Below are 22,812 nucleotides of genomic sequence, written 5' to 3' on the forward strand. Positions count from 1 at the left end.
ATCTCGCAAATAGGTTTTCCTTTAAGGGAATCCTCTGAAATATTAATCACATAGTTCCCACGAATACTCTTTATGCAACATTCATCCTCACCATCTACCTCTTCCATACTCTCCTCTTCATCTTCATACACATATTTCACGTTACTGCGTCTGCGACACATCTTACTAAAGTGACCTAAAAGTCCACAAATACCACATTTTTTCTTTAACGCTGGACATAGTCTACTAAATGCTAGATGCTCTTTACTGTCACATCTATAGCATCTCCTATCTTCCGTGTTCCTGTTTTGAACTCTTGTAGGCTGACCCGTCCATCTCCCTTGTTGTTGTTGCTGTTGACGAAAATTCCTATTGGGAACCTGAATCTTACAAACAGTTCCCGACATCTTGGACACATCTTTTTCGGTTTCTTTCACCACGGTGGCACACCTTCCTGACATTTCAGATTTTCTCATGATAGCTACCACATCGTCAAGAGGTGCATCTCCATTGACCCAAAGACGATCTTGCAAACCTGAGTTGTTGTTATGCATCACAAGTTGATCACGTATGAAGTCATCATGTAAATTATCAAATTTACAATCAATAGCAAGTTTTTTTAGATCATCCATCCACTCATCTACAGTTTCCTCTTTGGTTTGCCTTCTTTGAAAAAATTTGTGTCTTATGACCCCGATACATACTTTGGGAGCAAAGTATTTATCCATGTTTTTGATGGCATTCTCAAATTCATCGAGATCAGAATCATCAGTTTTACTCATTCTCGAAAATGTTTTTAAACCTATGGGTCCTAGGGAATGTAGTAGTAGTCTCTTTTTCTGTTCAGGTTTCATTTTTTTTGTTTCATCTACAGCTTCCAAATAGTTGATAAAATACTCTTTCCATTCTAACCATTTTATACTTGGTTGGTTACCTTTGACCCAAAATGGTTCAGGAGGACTAATGGAAAAATTTTGTTGTGCCATATTCGTGTCCTTATTCACAGTATTAACCACGGAATCACCTTCTTCCATGCACCAGAAGGTAAAATACAACTTTCACTCGACCTTTTCACCTGTATGATGTCACTATATTCAATTATACATATATTTTATTTTGTTTTATTTTTTTTTTTTTTTGAAGTTACCTTACTGTAATGTCCGGAAAGTACCTCTGTAGATTCCGCCTTCTTCTTCTTTTTTTTTTTTTTTTTTGATAAACGTGGCCTTCTCACGATCTGTTTCAACTTCTCCTCGAAGTGCCGGTCTAATTTTATGTTAGTAAACACAACGAGCTAAAATGGCCGCCACGTTGGGGTCATGCTGCGTGACCTGCGTCTGATGTCAGAGGACGCGCTGGTGAATGACGTGCGGGCTTCTCTGGGAGGACGCGCTGGTGAATGACGTGCGGGCTCCTCTAGACTCAGCGCGCGCAGTGGAATGGCGAGCGCAGTTGAACTACGCCAGTAGGATGTCCACCAACGGCTGTTCGCAGAGGCCTTGACTAAACTAAGGTCGCGCTATGTAAGTAACGCAGTCAAATACGCAGTCAGCAAGCGGTGGTAGTAAAAAAAAATTGTAACTCACAGAAGGCTTTTGTTCGGCTTTTTTGCTCCGGTCCGCTTTTCTTCCAATTCCTTTCTCTATAGATGAGAATTTCCTTTGAATATATATATTCTTTTTGAAATTTCCAGTCTTGTGAGAATGCTTTAAACGCCAGTTTCCCTCGTCGCCAATTTGTAGTAAGGTAATCCAGACTTGGTAGGTTGTAAGGTTATATTTATTTCTAGTTAAAATGACAACAGGTGAAGGCCAAGGAAACGATGTCTTCTCTTCAGCAGGTCAGCATACAACTGACTCGAACCTTAGAACACAAGTACACCAAACACCCTACATTCTATCTCGCGGTATCAAGAGAATGCATATCAAGGAATATACAACATAACATTGGTGACGTGTATTCTACTTGTAATGTATATCAGGGCTACTTTATTCCATATATAATTTAAATGAGAATTAATGTAGTTAGTATAACTTTAATTTCTATTGGACTACAATGTAAATCCATGTATCCATTGATTTGTAAGAGTGTGTTGCAGTACCAGAGGTTGGAAATAATGGGGTGTTTGACTTACATCAAGGCTGGGCTAGAGTACATTTTACACACACAAACCGTATGTTATATCACTGAAAAAAAGGTTAAAGTGACATTATAGATGGGTGAAAATGGTAGATAAAAAGTCAAATTTTAAACTAAAAAAACGCCTCCGCCATGCATGGTGTTGTCATCAATTATATAATTTCAGATGTCATCTGTGCTGAGGGCATGCATTATAGTTTTCTTGTGAACTATAACTGGTAAATTTCAGTGCTTTTTTGAGTTTTAAAAGTTACATTATAACTGACATTTTTACCCAACTATAAAGTCACTTTAACCTTTGTTTTTTTCAGTGAATTTCTGAAGTAGGATATGATTACCATACCTAACTATATTGTGACTATAACCTTTGTTCTGTTTCAGTGAATTTCTATGAGTTTTAAACCTAAAGTATGATTTTTTTTACCACACGTAACTATGCCATCCCACCCCCACACTGCAGGCCTTTGGACAGCGTGTGGTAGGCCATAGGGCCTAGCTTACAGCCAGACCCTGCACCAAATCCCCTGCTGAAGGCCAACACCCTGCTGCACACATACTTCGGATGTGGCTGTGCCCCTGCCCTTAAAAAGATCAAATCCCCACCACACGCAGTTCTTTTTAACAAATAATTATTTTCTCTATGCCGTGGGACTCTCCAAAGAGCATCTCGGGAGTCAGCGAGTCTGCCTCTCCTTACACAAGACACTCTCAGGAGGGCAGGGGGTCACACTGATGCCAGGAAGACTCCAGTGGCAGTGCTGCACCCATGTTTTATCCCCCGGGGGTCCCTCATTTACATCTCCCACAAGGACTAAGAAGTCATGTTATCCCTACCCTGCCCCTTCACACATTAATAATTTTTCTTTTTCAGGACGCAGGACCGAAGTATTAGTGAGCGTGGATATTTTTATTAAAAAATATATAACATTATTTTACTATTTAATGCACATGTATTTTGAGGAGTGCTTGTTCTGTAACTATTTATTTTATTAGTTCAATTTTAATATTTTACTTACTTTACTTTTATATTATACTTCAAATATTTTACAATTCTCTTAAAAATACACGATGAAAGTACTCCACTTCTAATTATTAGGCTTTTGATTCAGTTTCAATGCGTATTCCTTCTCAGCAGCACCCTGAAGAGCAGATATTTTTCTCTTTCGTACGTTTGCCTTATTTCTGGAGAATGCTATAATCTGCCCCCGGGCTGCTGCTTTAAATGCGCCCCATATTGCAAAAGGCTCTGCTGAGTCCTTATTTGCTAAAAAAAATTATTTTATCCAATCTTTGAAGCCCTCTACCCATATCATATTCTGTAAAAGGGTGCGATCCATCTGCCACCTAGAGCGCTCCCCCTCCATGCCCTCTAGTATCAGTTCAACCTCGATCCTCCCATGATCTGAGAAGGGATTACAGCCTATTAATGCGTTGGAGATTTGAAGTGATCTCGAGGACAAAAAGAAGTCTATTCTAGAGGCAGCATGAAACCTATTAGAATAACATGTGAAGGACTCTAAATTGGGATTCAGGGAGCGCCAGGAATCCCGCAGTTGGTATTCTGTCATAAAAGCCTCCAGCACCCCTTTCGTTTTAGGTTTTTGTTGCTTCTTGTTCTTGTTAGAAGTGTCCCTCTTTAAATCCTGGATATAGTTGAAATCACCTCCTACTATAATCTGCCCTGAAGTGCCCCTCAAGATTTCACTAATTTCAGCCAGGGCCGAGGTGTCATAAAAAATTGGGCCATAGTAATTTACAAAGTTGAATACCTTTCCCAACAATTTTGCTACAACCCAAAGCCATCTACCTTTAGCGTCTCTTTGCACCCGCACAATTTCCCAGGGTAAATTCCTTGAGAAATAAATAGCGACACCCCTCTGGGCAACCCCAGCTGAGGAAAAAAACCCATGGGAGAAATATCTTGGCAGAAACAACTTTGGAAAATTTGTTTTTAGGTGTGTCTCCTAAAGGAAGACCACCTGAGGCTTAAGGGCAATTGCCCATTTCAAAAGGGCTCCGTATTTCTGTTTATTGAGCAGCCCGTTCGCATTAATGGACAGGATGTTACATGGATCAGATCTCATTTATAAAACTATAGAATCTTAAACATATTCTGTACCAACCAATATTAAGAATAGAAAACCTACTGAGCTTGTATTTGTTTAATGCGTTTACACCCCCCCACACCCTGAACCCCCCCTAAACCCTCCCTGGAATGTGGGAGACCCCTCCCCGTCCACGCGGCCCACATCCCACCCTCTACTTTCTTCTTCGGGTGTCTTCTTGTTACACCCTGGTGTGACCCTTGACCCAGGACCACCCGCCTTGATTTATTTCTTTTTGCTAACGAAGGGAGGAAAGAGGATCACACCTAACACATCCTCTTTTTTTTTCAGTTTATAAACTTGGATTCCTGACATTTTGTGTTCTTTTAAACCCTTAAGCCTAGGCCCTTGTGGAAATCTCGTTAAGAAGAGTCTGAGCCTCCTCTAAGTCAGTAAACAGAAAGAATTTTCCCTTAACAAGGACCTTCAGCTTTGATTGCTGCGCAATCGAGGCCTGGGCACCATTAGCTTTAAATAGCTGCAGCAATTTTACAAATTCTTTCCTTCTTTTGGCCGCAGTAGCTGTCATGTCTGAGAAGATCTTGCATTTTATAGTTTCAGAAACAGTAAACTGACGTTGTTGATATGTCTTAGAGAGTTCGCTCCTTAATCCTGAAATCCGCAAAATTCAGTAGGATAGTTCTTGGAAATGGAGAATTCGCAAAACGCTGAGCTGGTACTCTATGGGCCCTTGTTATCATTAGATCTCCTTCAAAGTCTGGTAGAACTACTTTCTGTATGAAGGAGTTAACCCATTGTACTGTGTCGGAGCCTTCTGTTCCTTCAGGGACCCCCACTATCCTCAAGTTCGATCTACGAGAATGGTTTTCCAATTCCTCGAGTTTATTTTCCATTGAAATCCTCTTCTTTGTAGCCTCTTTGGTCTCTCCTGCTACCAGATTCATCTGATCTTCCAAAACTGATATCCTTGACTCAGCTTCCAGAACCCTATTAGGGAGTGCCAGTGTTAACTCCTCCAGCTTATCTATTCTGGCGTGAATAGCAGCTTGCTCCGTTCGCTGGTTATTTTTAATTTCACGGATCTCGTCAAGAATTAAGTTGAGCATCTCACGAATGTCTAACTGATATTTCGCTTCAGATCTTGCTTCAATGTCCAGTAGGCTAGAGTCGGGTTTTGTTACTCTTTCATTCCCAGGAATTACGTCTTGCATGATTACCCCATCACTTGCTGCTTCATTTGCTGTAGAAAGCGGAGTTTGAGGTATAGATACTATCATGTCAGGGCCCTTAGATAGGGCACTAGGGGCCGGGGGATCCAAAATGATAGAGACCAAAGGAAGCTGTGAAGAATGAGGAAGGAGCGATTTTGGAGTTGTTCTTTTTGCAAACAGTGGAAAGTCACTCACTTCCTTCCCACCAGTTCCGCTCTTTCTCCTCTCTTCTTCTGCCTGAGGTGCTGGCGCTGGCAATATTGGCGAAGGGTTAGGAGTTTGGGGACGAACTTCCGCCTCTGATTGAGGAAATTAATCTGCAGTATTGACATCATTCATCTTATCCCCCTCTGTTACTGCCTTCTGAAACTGAATCAAAAGCCTAATAATTGGGAACAAGCCAAAGTATTGCTTAGGGACTTCTTCACTCTGGAAGAGATAAATAGTTCAAAAGCCTTCCAGCAAAAGCTGTATGAAAATAGTCAACTCATGGGGAAGCTTCTGGCTAATTCGATTAGAAAAAAACAAGAATCTTCCATTATTTTGAAAATTCAAGACCCTTTAGGTGGAATAGATACTCGGATTGAGGGAATAGCGAAGATATTCCTTGATCATTACGAGAGAATTTACTCTACAGATATTCAAGTGGAGGAAATATTGGTCAGGGAATATTTTGATAATTTGGATATTCCCAAGATCTCCAATTCCAGATATAATCAAATAGGCTGTGAAATTAGTTCCCTGGAAATTCAAAATAGTATAAAAACAACAGCGGGAGCAAAAGCTTCAGGGCTGGATGGGTTCCCGATCGAATTTTATAAGGTTTTTTTGAAGGAATTGGAAGAACCCTTGAAAAAAAAATTTCATTATATTAGAGAAGGCGGTAAGGTTCCCTCCGAGTTTAAAGAGTCTACAATTATAAGTTTTGTTAAGAAAGGTAAGAATTCGGAGGATGTGAATTCCTACAGACCAATTAGTCTATTGAACTCAGACTATAAGGTTTTTATGAAAATTTGGGCTCAAAGATTTGTGTTTGCAGCCCAGGAGGTAATACACCATGACCAAACGGGTTTTATAGCCGGTAGATATATGGCAGCTAACACAGAATATTTAATACAGGCGTTAGATTATTTTAATGTTAACTCAGTTTCTGCATGCATTTTTATGATTGATGCAGAAAAAGCATTTGATTTAGTTAACTGGTCAGCGTTATTTTTTTCCTTGGGTTATTTTGGGTTTCCTGCCCCAATTATTAGTATGTTACGGAATATTTATGAAGGGGCATCAGCCCAGGTGATAATCAATGCTAGGCAAGCAGGGAAGATTAAAATAAACCGCGGCACCAGGCAAGGTTGCCCTTTATCTCCCCTGCTTTTTACCTTTTTTATCGAACCTCTGGTAATAAAAATAAGGAATAATGATACAATATTCCCCCCAATTGCTGAAATGTCAAAGTTAAAATTGTTTGCCGACGATATCATCCTGTATTTGGCCCCTGATAAAGAAAATATCTTACATCTTTTGAAAGAGCTCCAGGAATATGAGAAGATCGGGGGTTACAAGATCAACGAGAAAAAAACAGAAGTTCTCATTTTAAATTCAAATTTAGATTTTCTTCCGTTAGATCTTCGGCCTCAAGCAGAAAAAAGGGACCCAATAAGATATCGAGGGATTTATGTGACCAGAGAGTATCAAGAACTTTTTAGACTGAATTATATAAAAATGAAGAATAAAATCAAGAGCCTTTTTGAACAATGGGACCTATTGCCCTTGTCATAAATTGTCAGAGTGGCATTGATAAAGATGAACGTACTGCCTTTGCTTTTATTTTTGTTTAGCAATATTCCAATTAAAGTCAATATAGCCTTTTTTAACGAACTTGAATCCATGATGAGAAGATTTATTTGGAATAAAAAGGCCTCAAGAGTCAAGCTCGCGGTGATACAACTTTCTGTAAACCAAGGTGGGCTTGCTCTTCCCCATTTAAAAATATATTACGAAGCAGCTTTTTTCGATATAATGGCAGGATTGTTAAGGGCCAGACAGACAAGAGACAATTTTTTTTTAGATAGAATGCTTGAGGAATCAGGCTCTCAAATTTTTTTCTTTTTAAAAACTGCAAAGCTTCCTAAGAAAACAAGATATAAGACACTGATAGGGTACTCATCAAGATTACGGCTTTTATTTAAAAAACACGGCTCAGATGGATCCATTTATTTGAAATTGTCAGAATGTGCTAAAATGGGTCTCAAGATATCTTCGAATCACCTGATAGAATGGGAATCTGCCGGATTTCGTGAAATAAGGCACCTATTTATTCAAAATACGCTAAATAGCTGGCAAATGGTTATAGATAGAACGCATCCTAGGCGGCTCATGTTTTTTGAATACCTGCAATTGATTTATTTTATAAGAAAAGAAGTAGGAGGTTTAGATTCAACACCCAATGTCTTGTTAACAGCTCTATATGGGGAGAAACATAAGGGTATTGGATTCTGGTATAAAAAGTTACTTCCTTCAGGATCATCTTCTATAATAGATAGTCATCTGGAAAAAATAAGTCTCACATCACAGTGTGTATTATCAGTCAAGGACTGGGAAGTAATATGTCATTTAGGAAACAAAGCACTCCGAGCAGCTAACTACAAGCGAATGTCCTTTTTGTCTCGCTGGTTGGCGTATTATACCCCGGAGGCCTTGCAGAGAATGTTCCCTGAATGCGAGAATACATGTTTTAGATGCAAAACTAGGGGTCAGGGTGGTTGGTATCATATTTTCTTCTCATGCCCAAAGTTAGAATCCTTTTGGAAGGGGATTTTCGCAGACTTGGAGATGGCAACAGGGAAAATTCTACAACCAGAGGCAGAGGCAGACCTTTTTGGTATCCCTAAAGAAAGGAACAGGTTCAATAAATCAGAAGAAGTGTTTATTTTTATCTCCACTGTCGTAGCACGGTCCCTGATTCTACAAAATTGGAAATCTACAGTGATTCCAGGTCAAGTAAAGAGGGTTAATAAAATGAGAAGAACATATAAATTTGAGAGAGCTTACGCAGGTAGAGTGGGTGCAATTACAAGATTTGAAAGAAATTGGAAACATTTTGAGAAGCTTGAATTGATAAAAGGTAGGTGATTGTTGTATTTTAGTTAATTTTTAGATGTTATTGCATTTGCATTTTTAAGAACTGCAAGTATATATTTGTTGTGTTATATTGGCCGTTTGTGCACTTTATCATATATATTAGTCAAATTTTGCACGATACTGCATTTGCACTTTAAGAAAGGTATAAATATGTCTGCTGCTTTACTTCGGTGGTTTCTGCACTTTATTGCACCAGTCACTTTATATAAGCCAATTTTGCACGCAACCACACTAGCACTTTTTTTATAATAATATGTTTGCTGCTTCAAATCGCCGGCTTTCGTACTTTATTGCACTAACACTTTATGAACCGTATAGTAATCTTGATGTTTTTTTATCAGTTGTTTTTATATTAGCCAATTGAGTACGTTTTTCTATTAATATTTTAGGAATGGTAATAATATCTTTGTATATTCTCATTGTATCATATTGGTAGGTTTATATGAATTATAGTAGAAATTTCGATGTATAATATTAGTTTTTTTTTTTCTCTTCTACTAGCATTTTTAATATCGATATGGTTAGTCGTATGCTATTGCAGTTTTTGTATTTTCGCGGTGGTATTCTATTGTCTAAGGTTGTCTCTTGTATATTGCAAATTTTTGTCTAATTATGAAGAATTTAATGTACCAATGCTTTCGATTTTTTTTTTTCCTACGGCTTGTTTAATAAAAAAAAAAAAATTTAAAAAGAAAGTACTCCACTTCTTTCCATAGGCATCTTTATACCCCATTGACAGAGATCTCTATCAACAGGTAGGAAGTTATTAACAGTAAATTTACTGTCATAAATTCATTCTTTGAAAGCTCCACCCCTTTATTTGGAAAGGGCGGGGACATGTAAATCTACATCTAGGTGTAAATCTCCCCTCAGAAATGGTAAATAGCAACATAGCATTGTTGCTATTTACCATTACATTACAACGAGGTGTCTAAGTAGATTTATTCATGAGAAAATCCACTCATGTAAATGTACCTTTCTGAATCAAGCCCGGTAATTGGACCTCAGGAGTGTCCAGCATAGGTCCAAGAGCAAAGAATCCATGCTATATTATTAGGAAATTTACATTAAATAGAACTACATACATTTATAAAATGTATATGATTTAAATATTAGAAAATTATTCTGAAAACTGTCATAAATTCGGTCCTCGCAGCCCTGTATGGGACACCGCTGGTGACGATATTCTAGGAGGGCATAATTATTTGCCTTCCAATTAGCATAACACATACTACATTTTGAAATATTGGTAGACAGTTTCCTGTTACGTCCAGTAAAATAAATCAAAGTTGCTTATCGTGTAGTGCAATTTAATGTTCCGGGCACTAGTTCATCACATCTACACATTTTAAATAACAATATTAATCTGTTTGCATTGTATTAATCCATTAATGTAGGTGGCAGCATTTATATGTGGTAAGCGTCAAACATATAACCATACCGTAATCATTGTGTTCTTTCATGATAACTGTATATTCACGGGTTACCCATTTATTCGCGTGAATGATATGACTTAAGCCTAGACCTCATCCAATCGTGTTGTTTCTTTAATTAATGCATTGCAAGTTTCATGCTTTCTCTCCTCAGCAGGTGTCTTATCGAGGAGTGCTCGTTAGTAGGCGTTGTTTTTTTAAGAACTGTGAGATTTAGCTTGCCTAATTAGATTTTAGCAGTTGATATGTAACAAGTAGGGATGGGAAAGAGCCTCCTGGAACAGGCAAGACTGACATTCTTTGTTTGATGCTGGCAACCTGTAAATTTTACTGCTCCCGGAAAACGTTGTCTTCTGATTAGATGTCCAGAAGGAGTCGGTGGGACAAAGCTTCCAGAACTGCCTCCTATGTATGTGCTTTCATAGAATAGTTAGCAGAGCCTGTCCTGACTTCACTGAGAGAATATTTTTTTCAGCTCTGCTGATTCCTCTAGCCACGTGTGTTGAGCTTCATGCTTGAATGCCTGTCTCCTCAGTGAGAGTCTTAATTTGTTTTCTCTGATGCTAACACCTTCTTCTCCGAAATTCCCCTTGCCACGTTCAAAGTTTTATTCAGATTAGGGAAGTACCTTTATAGAACCAATCTACTTTATATTCTGTGCTTTGTATCTTGTTATAGTTTGCATCCTCTTCTTTATAATATACAAATTTAGACTGCATAATTATTAGGATATTTGCTGCTTTTGGATACATTGACTTTACTAAACGATGAGTTTTTGCAACTGGCTACATTTTGCTATTAAACCCCCTACGGTTTAGTAACCATCCTCTCTATCTATCAAATTGGTTTGACTTTAATTAAAATGTATTGTTGATGCTCGCTCCATTCACACACTACCAGCTGACAACCAAAGGCCCATACGACCAACGGAGGATCACGTATAAGAATCTTCAGCTGCAGGAAAAACCGCCCCATTCCTTACAAAATAAATACATAGTGATGCATTTTTTAGCTGAGATAAAAAGTCTGTCAAACAATAAGAGTGATTTGCATTATTTATCATCCTTAAAAGACAGAATAACAATATAGAACTACCAGTAAACTTTCTACATTGTCCATAAATCTACCAAAATATCCAACAGAGACCTCGTGATTATATGTATGGGTTAGATTGGATTGAAACACAAATAAAACTAGACGTTGATAAAACAAAATCTGATTTTGAAACATGGCCCTGCTTCATTATTCAAATGCACTGGAGGAAGAACTTCAAGGAGACATGAAAACGAAATTACTGCAATAACTCCAAGGCCACCTAATAGGGCTTTCTAAAGGAGCATAATAAGCAATGACCCTGAGAAAAATCAATTCCGAAAAGTCTTTCACATAATATCGATTTCATTTAGCAGCTGAGATATGTATGAATAGATTCCCGAGTAACCAAGAAACAGTTGTGGAGTAATTAAGGCATCGCACACTTTATCTTAATGAATATAACAGTTCCGTACATTAGCGAACATCTAAAATACATATACAAATCAGATAATATATTTATCATTGAGGATCAGAGCGATTTCGAAACCATTGCTACTTTCAACATAAGGCCGGAAAACGTTTGGGCTGTTTAACAATACAGTGTCAAATGTACCTTTGCTGCTCACGGAGAAAGGGTTAGGCAGAGCATGCAATTTATCCACAGGGGGTTCTAATGCTAGCATTTACTGACTTAGTATGTCTACTACTCTCCTTGTAGAATTTATTTCTGAGGTCCCAATAACTTTTAGTTTGAATAAATCAGATAACTGAAGCATAAATTGCATATTTTATCATTACAGTTACTTTATTTATTCATAAATATAAATGTACTCAGACATGCATACATACGTGATGACTCCGGTGGCTAAAAAGGACCAATGCATCCATTGCGGGGCTCTGTCTTTGACCTCCTAGTCGCAGATTCGAAACCTGGTCAACCCGCTCAGCCTTACATCGTTCTAAGATCAATAAAATAAGTTCTGGGCACCAAAATCATCTGTAATTTCAGTGCCAAGACCCTTCTGGGTGAAGGCGCACTTTACAACCACTCAAGGTGTGTTAATAGTTTCTGGATATGGATGCTGCCTCCATAATGCCGTCATTTATGTTTTGAGGTGTGAAATAATATTTACTGTAGAGGTATTTTTCTTCACAGAAATGATACAATTAGGTCGGAGGACTGTGGAATTGTCATTTATGGCTACTGAGTGTGAAAGTTTGTGCAGAGCCCAACACACCGTAACCCACATGGTTGAGATATGACATCACATTAAATGCAACAATACATTTGTTGTGCGTGCCATCATCTGTTCATCTAGTTGAAAAAATAGGAAATATTTTCTGCAGATTAAGGAATAGAATTTCTGAAAATTATAGAACAATTTGTAACAAAGACCAGAAATATTCAATTGCAGTTGATTTTGTTGACAGCAGCCGATAACTTATGTATTTATGTGACTGGGTCTCAAACTTTAAAAGCCCAGAAGAGGAAGTAGTTCTAGTTTTGTATTCTATAGAAGTCAATATGATCGATTTAAAATCTATAACGGACAACTATAATGGACAACTGTGATTAGAATGTATTATGGTTTAAACAAAACAAAGGGAAGTAAGGAAACGTAGGTCTAGAAATTTGACCAGCATTTATCGTTCAGACCTGGCAGGCATCTTAGCAAAATAAGATCAATGTGCAGATGGCCCTAAGTTAAAAATACAATGTATAATTAAGAGTTCCCAATCAGGATTGCTCTCAGTCGAATGTCAATAGGATGGGAATGGGCGTCCACTGATGGGATAATGGTATATGAAGAGCCCCTCTGGAAGACTGTCACAATTAAAGGAAGAGGTGGATGCAGCCAAGTTGCTTCATCCCCTAAAGAGACATGAATACGTGACTAAAGATACTGACCTCTTTATAAATGAATTACCTGTTAAAAGGCCTTAGGAGGGCCCACTCACTGTGCAGTAAAGGAGGGAAGATATGATCAAGAATGTAAGCCTGGTAGAGTTAATATGTTGCATACACTGCATAAAGATCTTAGGAATGATAAAATAATAAAATGCTAGAAAAGCATAAAAAGAGATGCACAAAAGAGACTTCTCAAACCAAACCTTGGAAGTAGAAGATAAATATCCTAGTTAGCAACAACACCTCATGTTGGTCCCGTTTCTGGTGGCCAGATGAACTAAGCCCTCTTTGGTAAAAAGAAACATAAGAAATCTTGATGTTTCAATTGACGACCGGCTCACATACAGGGAACAAAGTGATCTCTACCTCTGTTTACACCTAGCAAATTATTAGGAAAATCGAGCAGTTCCTACTTTTTGATCTACGGAAAGCAGTCGTCGTAGCCCTTGTGTTAGCTGGAGTTGATTATTGTAATGGATTATATCAAAAGCTTCCCAAAAGCTTGCTGCATAAATTACTGAATCTTCAAAACTCGGCTGCTTGGAATCTGTTGAAAGTCCCCAGATTTCATTCGGTCTCACAGGCTATCAACAGTCTACACTGGTTGCCTGTGAGGAAACACATCATTTTTAAGGCCCAGTGCATTTCATATGAGGATCTTAAAGACTCAGGTCCAGCGTATCTGAGGGAAAACAACAGCTGGTATGTGTCAAGCAAAACTCTTCATTCAAGCTCAGACAATAATGTGGTCATTCTCTCCCACGAGCTTTCCTCCTGTGGAGGCAGGAGGTTCGTTATTTACACTGCACACAACTGGAACTCCATCCTTTTAGGACTGGAAACATCTCCATCTTTGCTCTTGAACCAAAAATGTTTAAAAACCTGTCTCTTTAGCCTGTAGGTTTCCAGTCTGCTATGAAATGTTTAATTTCCCGGCTTGTCAGCCAATAGAATATGCAATCTGCTCACTAATCCGGTCATGTAGCGCCAAGACACCTTCGAGTATTTCCTTGCGCTTTACAAATATATAAATCAAATCAAATATAAATATTAATACAAACAGGATATTGATTTGATGTCTGTCCATGAAGGATTCTGTTAGTGTTATATCAAACCCGATTTAGCATGCTACAGAAGGGTAATGTTAGTTTTTGGCCTGACATCCCTGCCATGGTTTCCACCCAAACCTTTTGCCTTCTCTCTATGATTTTGCTGAACTCATTTTTGTTGGTATGTAGTACTCTGTGCACTTTATTCCTGCTAACCAGTGCTAAAGTGTTTGTGCTCTCTCCTTTAAAAATGGTAACATTGGCCTGCTAATAATTGGCACAATTAATTTACTTGTACGTCCCTAATAAATAGTACTACATGTACCCAGGGCCTGTAAATTAACTGCTTCTAATGGGCAGCAGCACTTACTATGTCACCCACAAAAGTAGCCTCATAAAACATGTCTCAGTTCTGCCACTGTAATCCTGTAGTGCACTTTTGGACAGCCATTTCAACCTGGAAAGATAAACCTTTTGCCCGGTCTAAACCTTCCTTTTTAGGACTCGCCCTGCGATTGCAGGCCAAAGGCCTGCTGTCGCAGAGCGAGTCTTTTGTAATCGTTTCAGGCTTTTGACTTTCAAGGACTAGGCAGAGCGGACAAGAGGCTGTTACGCGCACGCAGCCGGCCGCAATCGGATCAGGTCGCGCGCTCACCCTCTCCTGTCACTTCTTTCTCTCCTTGGAAGCCTCATGCATACACACACACAGCCACAGCCCCTGCTTTTCGCACAAGCACACACACAGAGACACACACACGGGCACACGAGCGCACATACACACACACACATGCACACATACACACACACACATGCACACATACAGACACCTCCCCCCCCCCAAGGGTGAGATGTTCCCCCCCTCTTTCCTCGCACTCACCTGAGAGGTCGGCGCGGGCCCCGTCGAGCAGCAGGAGGCAGGCGGTGGGCAGCAGCGGCGGCTCCATGGCGCTCGGTCCGTCCGTCTGTCTGACTGCCGGCGCGTGCGTAAGAGAACAAGGACCAGTGCGTCCCTCCTACGCACTGAGCGAGCGCGTGCCCGCCCGCCACAGAAAGAGAGCAGGACAAGGACCCAGGTTTAATGTCAGCTGCGTACGACCCGAGCCCGAGGACAGGGGGCAGACCAGGGCCATGGAAGTATAAGAAGGACAAGGCCCGCGGCCCGCCTGCGCTCGTGTATCGCTTTGTGTGAGCTGCCAGGTAACAGTGAGTATTCCCAATATTCGGCGTTGCTTTGGGGGTGCCCAGACACTCGCATAGCTGCCAAGGTTTCAGATGTGTATGTGTGACATTGTCCGAATGTCAGTGTAATAATGAGTGACATTTGAACGACCAGGAGTGACACCTTCTCGCGAGCGAAATCCAGCAATGAAGACGAGGGAAACATAATAAATTAAATTAGAGCAACAATAAATGCCTCACAAACACGGGCTCCACCTTCAAGAGACACCCGCCAGCCTCTCCTGAGCGCCGGATTTAATTGCCTCATGAATAAAGTAAAGCACAGTCTGAGTTGTTGGCTGGCCCACAGCGAAGGGAAAACGAATTGCGGCGGACTGCAACATGCACGCCGGGCATTTGGGGCATGGCAGCCTGGAGCCAGTGGGTAATTATATGGAGGATCATGTAGACATTAGTAGATGTCACGTGGGTTTTTTATGCGGCACAGAGAAATCGTGTTACATTTGCGGAGCCGGCCTGCGAAAGGTGTCATGCTGTAAATGTTATCTGTGCACGCGTGTCACTGACTGGCCACTATGTGAAAGTCTGTGTGTGGCTGCGAGTGCGGAGAGTGGCGCGTGTTTGCATTGAACTTGTCAGAATTCAAAGCCGGAAGCACAGCTAATTTGCATCTTTTAATTATTGCCACTGCGAAGTACTCTTACTTTACGCCCCTCTCTAACTTTGGGGCTAGGCACACACACTTACTTGAAAAGAGTCGAGCAGAGCTGCATTTCACGCGGCGATGCCGGCCGCCTAGCTCACCCCTCCCTATGTTGTGACCGGCCGCCCAAATCAGGCTCGCTCGGGCCGGCCGGCTCAGCTGCACAGTTGTTGGTGCTCTGGAGCCGTGAAGCAACCACTCTGACCGCCGCAGTCTGTCCTGGTGTTCTTAAGTGACTCTGCCACCGACCGGGCCGTGGTGAGAGAGCTGGGTCAGGCGCGTATGATACAGCGGGCGCGGGATTCATTACGGCGCTGCCTGTGACCTCATCAAGACCAGCCTGGAGCCATTTCTAAGTTCAGTAAGTTGCTGCCCGGGCCGTGAACTCTTAAAAGTGAAAGTATACCGCGCTATCGCAGTGATTCAATACAGTAATTACATTATAGCAAGCGCTGCGCCGCAACTCAGAACCCAGACACCAAGAAGTCTCCCCTGCAGCGCGAGCTGCCTGCCTATATACCACTGATGCTAGTGTTTTATAAGAACAGCGCTTGATAGGCACAGGCCCTTATATGTCTGACATCGCATTTCAGTGCGGTGATGCAGACCACCTCACTGAAATGCGGTAGCGTCACGCCTGATGCGTGATACTTGGCAGGGCTGCACTCGTCTCCCAAGCTCGGGTGTCTTTTTGCCGCAGCTCAGGGCACTGCTTACACTCTTTATTTTCAGTGCGCACTTTGATTTTCAGCAGACCTGCATCCCTGTGCTATGGCAGTAGCCGCCGCATATACCGTGACATGTGCAGAGACGGCGCCAAGTCCACACAGTTATTTATTTAATGCGTTTTTATATAGCGCGGACTTTACCCGAAGGCGTCAGAGGCTTCACAATAGAAACAGAACTGATACTTGTTTAATTTACACAGAGAACAGTTAAACCTTTACTTTTCGGATTACACAATATGTTTGTACAGTGTATTTAGGTGCTCGTTATTTCTGTTTTCTTCACTGAGTTTTGCACTTTCTTTGCTTCTGACAGATTCCCCGAACGCCCTGTTTTATACTTTGGTGTAGGCATGTTTGAATGCCCTGCTCTGCTTCCCACAATGCCCCTGCTCTCCTGGTGTGCCTCTTTGGGAAAAAACCTGAACCTTCACAGATGTTACATACGCATGCCTGTTCACAAGCCTTGCTTCCTTTACCATGCTACGTTAATATTGAGATGCACTCGCCAGTGCAAACAACACAAAGATTGACCTCGCCACCCATGATAGTTTTGGAAACGGGTTTCTTTAAAGAGGACAGAAGAAGTTCAGACTAACTGGGACATTGAACTTCCAGCACACTGCTGTTTACCTTTTTTTTAATATTCATAAGTTAATAATATTTAAATAAACTAGTCACCAAGTGACTAATAGAGCAAATCTAACGAGTCATCTCCCACTGTAAAGACAGGAGCACCTTGCAAGAAATGTTTTGTACAATTGGTTCAAGCATTTTGCACCACAGTCTACCATATATGAGAAGTAAAAAGAACTAACCTTTTAGAGTGCATTCCGCTGCAGAACCATGATAATGGCATATGTTCCCTTCACAATCAAGCTGTAATTGCCAATAAAAATCATTTTTGGATAGTTGGAAACAGATTCTAAACTAGTAGACATGCATGTCCCTGGTGGAAACCATAGATGAATGTGATAAAGGAAACCTTGCTTTAGTGACTTCCATGGGTACATTCTTCAAGAGGGCGTCTTTCTTTGCAGATCGAGCATTGCCTAAAGCTGCTGTGGTTTTCCGGAATTGTCACATATGCTCCTCCCAGCACGTGCATACTTAAGGAGGAAGGCATGGGTCCTAAAACTACACCACAAGAGGTGTTTCTCCTATGCTGCTGCTTCTTCAGCTTCATGGCAGTCACTAAGGGGCTTATTTACAAGCCCCTTTCGCTACTTTTGTGACACTTTTAACATGGGAAAAGTGACACAAAAGTGGCGCAAGCAGCTTGTAAATATGCCCCTAAGTTTGTAAGCTAATTGGATACAGAGGCAAAGCCACAGTTTTGCGGGTAGAATTTGGGATTTTTCTTTTAGCGCTTAACCATTATCCATTAAATGGATGCTGTTTTTGGCTTCCCATTCTTTAAAGATTCTGTTGCAGAACCTCTGTTGAAACAATTGCCACATAGGACTCTCCAGCTTTCATTCATTTCACTTTGCATATTTCTCTATTTTATTACCTGCTCACTCTCTTTATTCTTTGATACTGGGAAAGATTTTTTTAAGAACTTCAGCCCATTGGTCAAAGATGTAAGCTACCTTAACCATGATTCTGATGTTTTAGGGGTTAGTCGGATAAACATAAAGTACTTTGGGAGAAGCTGTTTATTCAGGTTTAAATGAATGCATTTTCATCTAAAGAAGGCCAGACTTAATGACTTTGTCAATGCTTGTTTTAGGTCAAGCCTAGTAAAATCATGCGCTGCTCTGTAAGGCATGCTGTATTGAGGTAGGGACTTGATGCTCCGCCCACTCTCCGCCCACATTTTTAATTGGCTTGTCTCATTGTCCTCTGTAAAATATGGCTATTCATTGGTCAAAAGGCTTAGTAGTCCCTCCTTACTACTGCCATGTCTCATTTTGTAGCCTTCCATGGCAATATACCCCGTTAAGTGTGTTGTTGCCGGGTAGGCTTTTACTACATCCTCCGAGCACTATTTTCTCAAATAGATTTGTCCTGCCGGCTGTTGCAGGCAGGACACGCTGTCTCCTGAGGCTTTTAAATTTTTTTTTATAGTAAGCATTTGCAATGCAATAGGTCTCACATTTGCGAGAGTTTAGGAGCGGTTTGGAGAACCCTGGTTTAAGCTATTAGCATTAAAAATAACAATGCCTTTTATTTATCTGTTTTAAAAGCAACACATAAAAAAAGGCATTGGCATTTACAATGACAATAGCTCAAACTCTCATAAATGCGAGGCCTATTGCATTGAAAATGCTTGTTAATACTTAGAAGTCACCCGTAAGATAGGCCCTCATAGGGCAAGGTGAATGGTACTTAAAAGTATGACATGTGTGTTTACGTTTTACTGGCAGTGAAATGCTCCTAAAGTCGTTTTTCACCATTGTAAGTACTATCATCCCTCTAGACTAACACTGGATTACCTTATTACACTCAATAAGTATGAACTTCAGATTGGGAGCACATGGAGAAATTATGGTAAAACTCAACTGAACTGTAATTTAAAATCTCTTTAATAGTAAATTGTCGTTTTAGGTTATAATGTTGAAAAGGCCACTTTTAGAAAGTTTGCATTTCCCTGCTCAATGGGGGTCTAAGACTGCCACCGCAGTGTCTGCATGCAGTCTCTACTGCCATGCCGACCTGGTAAGTGCACTCACTTGCCAGGCCCTAACCTTCCCTTTTATGACATGTGAGTCACCCCTAAGGTAGGCCCAAGGTACCCCTGTGGACAGGGTGCAGTGTATGTGAAAGGTAGGACATGTCCTGTTGTGTGTGTGACATGTTCTGGTAGTGAACTACAGTGTAATTTGTGTTTTACTATGGTAATGCAATCCGGCCCATAAGATAGAAGGGGAGTTTATTTATAACATCTTATAAGAATACCTTCCCATTGGGACAAGGTAGGAAGATGGAATTTAGTACACCTGAACTCAGAATATAAAAATGCATCTTTTAGTAAAGATGATTTTTATATTGTGTGTTTGAAAATACCACTTTTAGAAAGTGGGTATTTTCTTGCTTAGCCATCCTGTGTGCCTCTGCTGGCTTGTGGATTGACTGTCTGGCTTTGGAGTGACAGGGGCTGGGGATGTGTATTCTCTCAGACAGCCACTGGGGGGTCAGTGTGTCCTGCCTTTCCTGGATTAGTCAGGGCTGGGCTGAATAGACCTAGGCTGCATTTATAGTAGTGGGAGGAGATTTCCTTGAACCTGAATGGGCCTGGTCTGCTTTACACAATACTGTCTACCTCCTGCTGTAAAGCTGGGCCAGAGAGGACAGAACTGATTTGGACTGAGCACAGAGCCTCTCTGCCACAGAGAACAAAGGAAAATGCTGAATAAATATTGGGCCCAGAAACCAGAACTTTAGATTACTTCTGGACTCAAGAGGAACCTCTGCCAAGGAGAAGAGCAGGGAAATCTGAACGAGAAGTACTGCCCCTTTGCTGCGTGCTGTCTGAGGTTGGCATGCAGTGGCTATTTCTGCCAAGGAGAGGACAAAGACTTTGATGTGTGCCTTGTATCCAGCTTGAAGAAGATCTCCAAGGGCCTGAAGTAGGGCTTGTCTCCTGTTCTGAAGTCTCAGGAACCCAAAGCTTCCCCACCAGCCCCCTGAACACCCTTGCTGGGAGTTCTGACCTGCTAGGAGGTGCCTGCTCCAATTCTGGACTTCTGGAGGTTGTCCCTGTGAGCAAACTGAAAGAACTGAAGAAAAATGATGCTTCGCGCTTCCTGCAACTGTTTCCACGCATCACCGGCATGCAGACGAAAAAAACAAAGCAGCGCCTGTTGGGTGGCTGCAAGAACTGACACATCGGGTACCGCAGCTGGAGATATCGATGCAGCGCCCGTGTGCTGCCACCGCATCGAGAACTGTCAGATCCTGAATTTCCACGCATCGTGCCGGGGTGCTAAGTCTGCAACAACGCCAAGGTCACAGCAAAGAATTAGTGCTTCAACTCCATGCACAGTGAGAAACCGACGCATCACCTCCTCTCCAGTAAGGAACCGACGCATCACCTCCCCTGAGTGGCAGTAAGGAACCAAAGCATCACCTTCCCTCGCATAAGCAACCAACTCATTATCCTTCCCTGTGGCTGTTTTTGCTTATGATTTTAACGCCTACAAGGTACTTTATGTTGAAAGTGTTGCATCCATAGTTTACTATGGACAGAACTGTTTTCCTTTTAAAAGTCATATTTGGATAACTGTATGCTGGAGTTTGTTGTTTTGGTCTTGTTTGGTTTAAATAAAGGTAACTTTTTTTCTAAACTGTTGTGGTGTCCATTTGCAGTGTTTTCACTGTGTTACTGTGTATATGCACAAATGCTTTACACACTGCCTTTGAGATAACCCTATCTGAACGTGCCAAGCAACCAAGGGGTGCGCAGGGGTTTTCTAAGGACATAACTCCATTACTCTGACTAGAAGAAAAGGTCCCTACTTGGACAAAGGTGCAAACCATTGTCAAGTAGAGAACCCTTTACTAACATTAGACTCAAATGAATTGTAATTTAAAATATTCTTTAATTGTAAATTTGCATTTTATGTTATAATGTTGAAAATGCCACTTTTACAAAGTTTGCATTTCCCTGCTTAATGGTTTTTTTTTTTTTTTAATTTTTTTATTGGTTCAGTTCAAAACCGATATCTTTTCATATTCATAATACAGTTATGCAGTTATACACTTCCAAAAGACAGGGGGAAACAATAGAAACTATATAGATAAATAAAAACAGTACAATAAGTGGGTATTACCAAATATAAAACAATATTAGTATTACGCTACAGTGTGGACCTCCATTGGTCTAGATTTATGCAAACATCATTCCTCAACCCACATATGATCAATCATCGCCTGCCAGACCTTGATCCCCCGTTGCTTTTTCTTAATTGACTTAGTACAATATAGGTTGTACTCCAAGTAAAACACATTGTAAAATTTTGCTCTCCACATCTCATAAGCTGGAGCTTCCGGTTTCAACCACATTGAGGCAATGCAAAGGCGAGCCACTGCGATCACCATGAATAGCAAGTATCTATACTTGCGATACGATAAGAACACGTCCAAGTCACTAGATAAACCAAAGATAATCATTTCCCTGGAGATTATGACATCAGCTTTTAACACATTTGAGAGAAATTTTACAATGCATGTGAAGAATGGATTTAACGCACTACAATCAGCAAATATATGAACAATGTCAGCCATGTTAGTATGACATCTAAAACATTTCCCATTATACCTGTTGCCCCACTTTGCCATTTTTGCAGGAGTATGGTAAAGATTAAATATCGTTTTGTAGTGCTGAGAACGTAAATTCGCCGATAAAATAATATCGGCCGCGGTATTAATAGACTCTTGTAAGGGTACAGAGCTAGTAGCTAGCCTCATCGACCATTTGGACTCCTGCAGCACAAGGTCATCCTGATGTAGTTCGAGTAAATAGTTATATATAATACCGATCCGTGTCGGTTTATTAAGTAATGTCAATAAACCGTTAGGCAGGATAGATATTGAATTTAAATGTTTAAGAATAAAGTCTCGTAGCTGTAAATACTTAAAAAAATCGTTCTGTTGGATTGCATAGGTGTCTTTAAGCTCTTGAAAAGATGACATTACACCGTCATTAAACAACGAACCAACCGCTTTTAATCCTTTTTCACTCCAAATTTGCATTCTATAGTCCCAAAATATAGATGGTAGCAGTTCCGGGGAGTCACAAGGAGTATGATAATTAATGCGACGAAGCTGCATAATTTTGCTAATCATACGCCAACCCTTAAAAGCAGTGAGCACCAACTTAAATTTAGTTCTCTTGTAGTAGCTAGGTTCGTAGAAACGAAGAAGCATCTGTCGTGCTTGTGGGCCAAGTGATAAATAAAAAATATCAGGGTCCTCAAATTGAGGTGGGTCATTTCCAGTTACAGCAAACTTAATATTCTGTAGCAAACAAGACAAATAATATAATGCAAAATTAGGGACGCCCCAGCCTCCCCTCAGCATAGGAAGTGTCATGAATTTAGATGCCCGACGTGAGGATTTCCACCCCCATAAGAATCTTTCAACCGTTGCTTGAAGTTTCCGCACTTCTAAGGGTGGTACCTCAAGTGGAACAGACCTAAAGAAATACAGTACTTTAGGAAGTATGGACATTTTAAGCACATTGCGTCGTCCCACCATCGATAAATGTAAACATTCAAGTTTCTCTAGTTGTTGTTTTAT

General features: G+C 40.7%; 1 protein-coding gene across 1 annotated transcript in view; it reads right to left on the minus strand.

The window, feature by feature from the left end:
• SV2B (synaptic vesicle glycoprotein 2B) overlaps positions 1-22,812 on the minus strand; it is a 624,280-nt gene that overhangs the window by 413,034 nt on the left and 188,434 nt on the right. The gene's annotated exons all lie outside the window — the stretch shown is intronic.

The sequence above is a fragment of the Lissotriton helveticus genome, chromosome 3_1 (genome assembly GCF_964261635.1).
Source record: "Lissotriton helveticus chromosome 3_1, aLisHel1.1, whole genome shotgun sequence".
In the NCBI taxonomy this organism is placed as follows: Eukaryota; Metazoa; Chordata; class Amphibia; order Caudata; family Salamandridae; genus Lissotriton; species Lissotriton helveticus.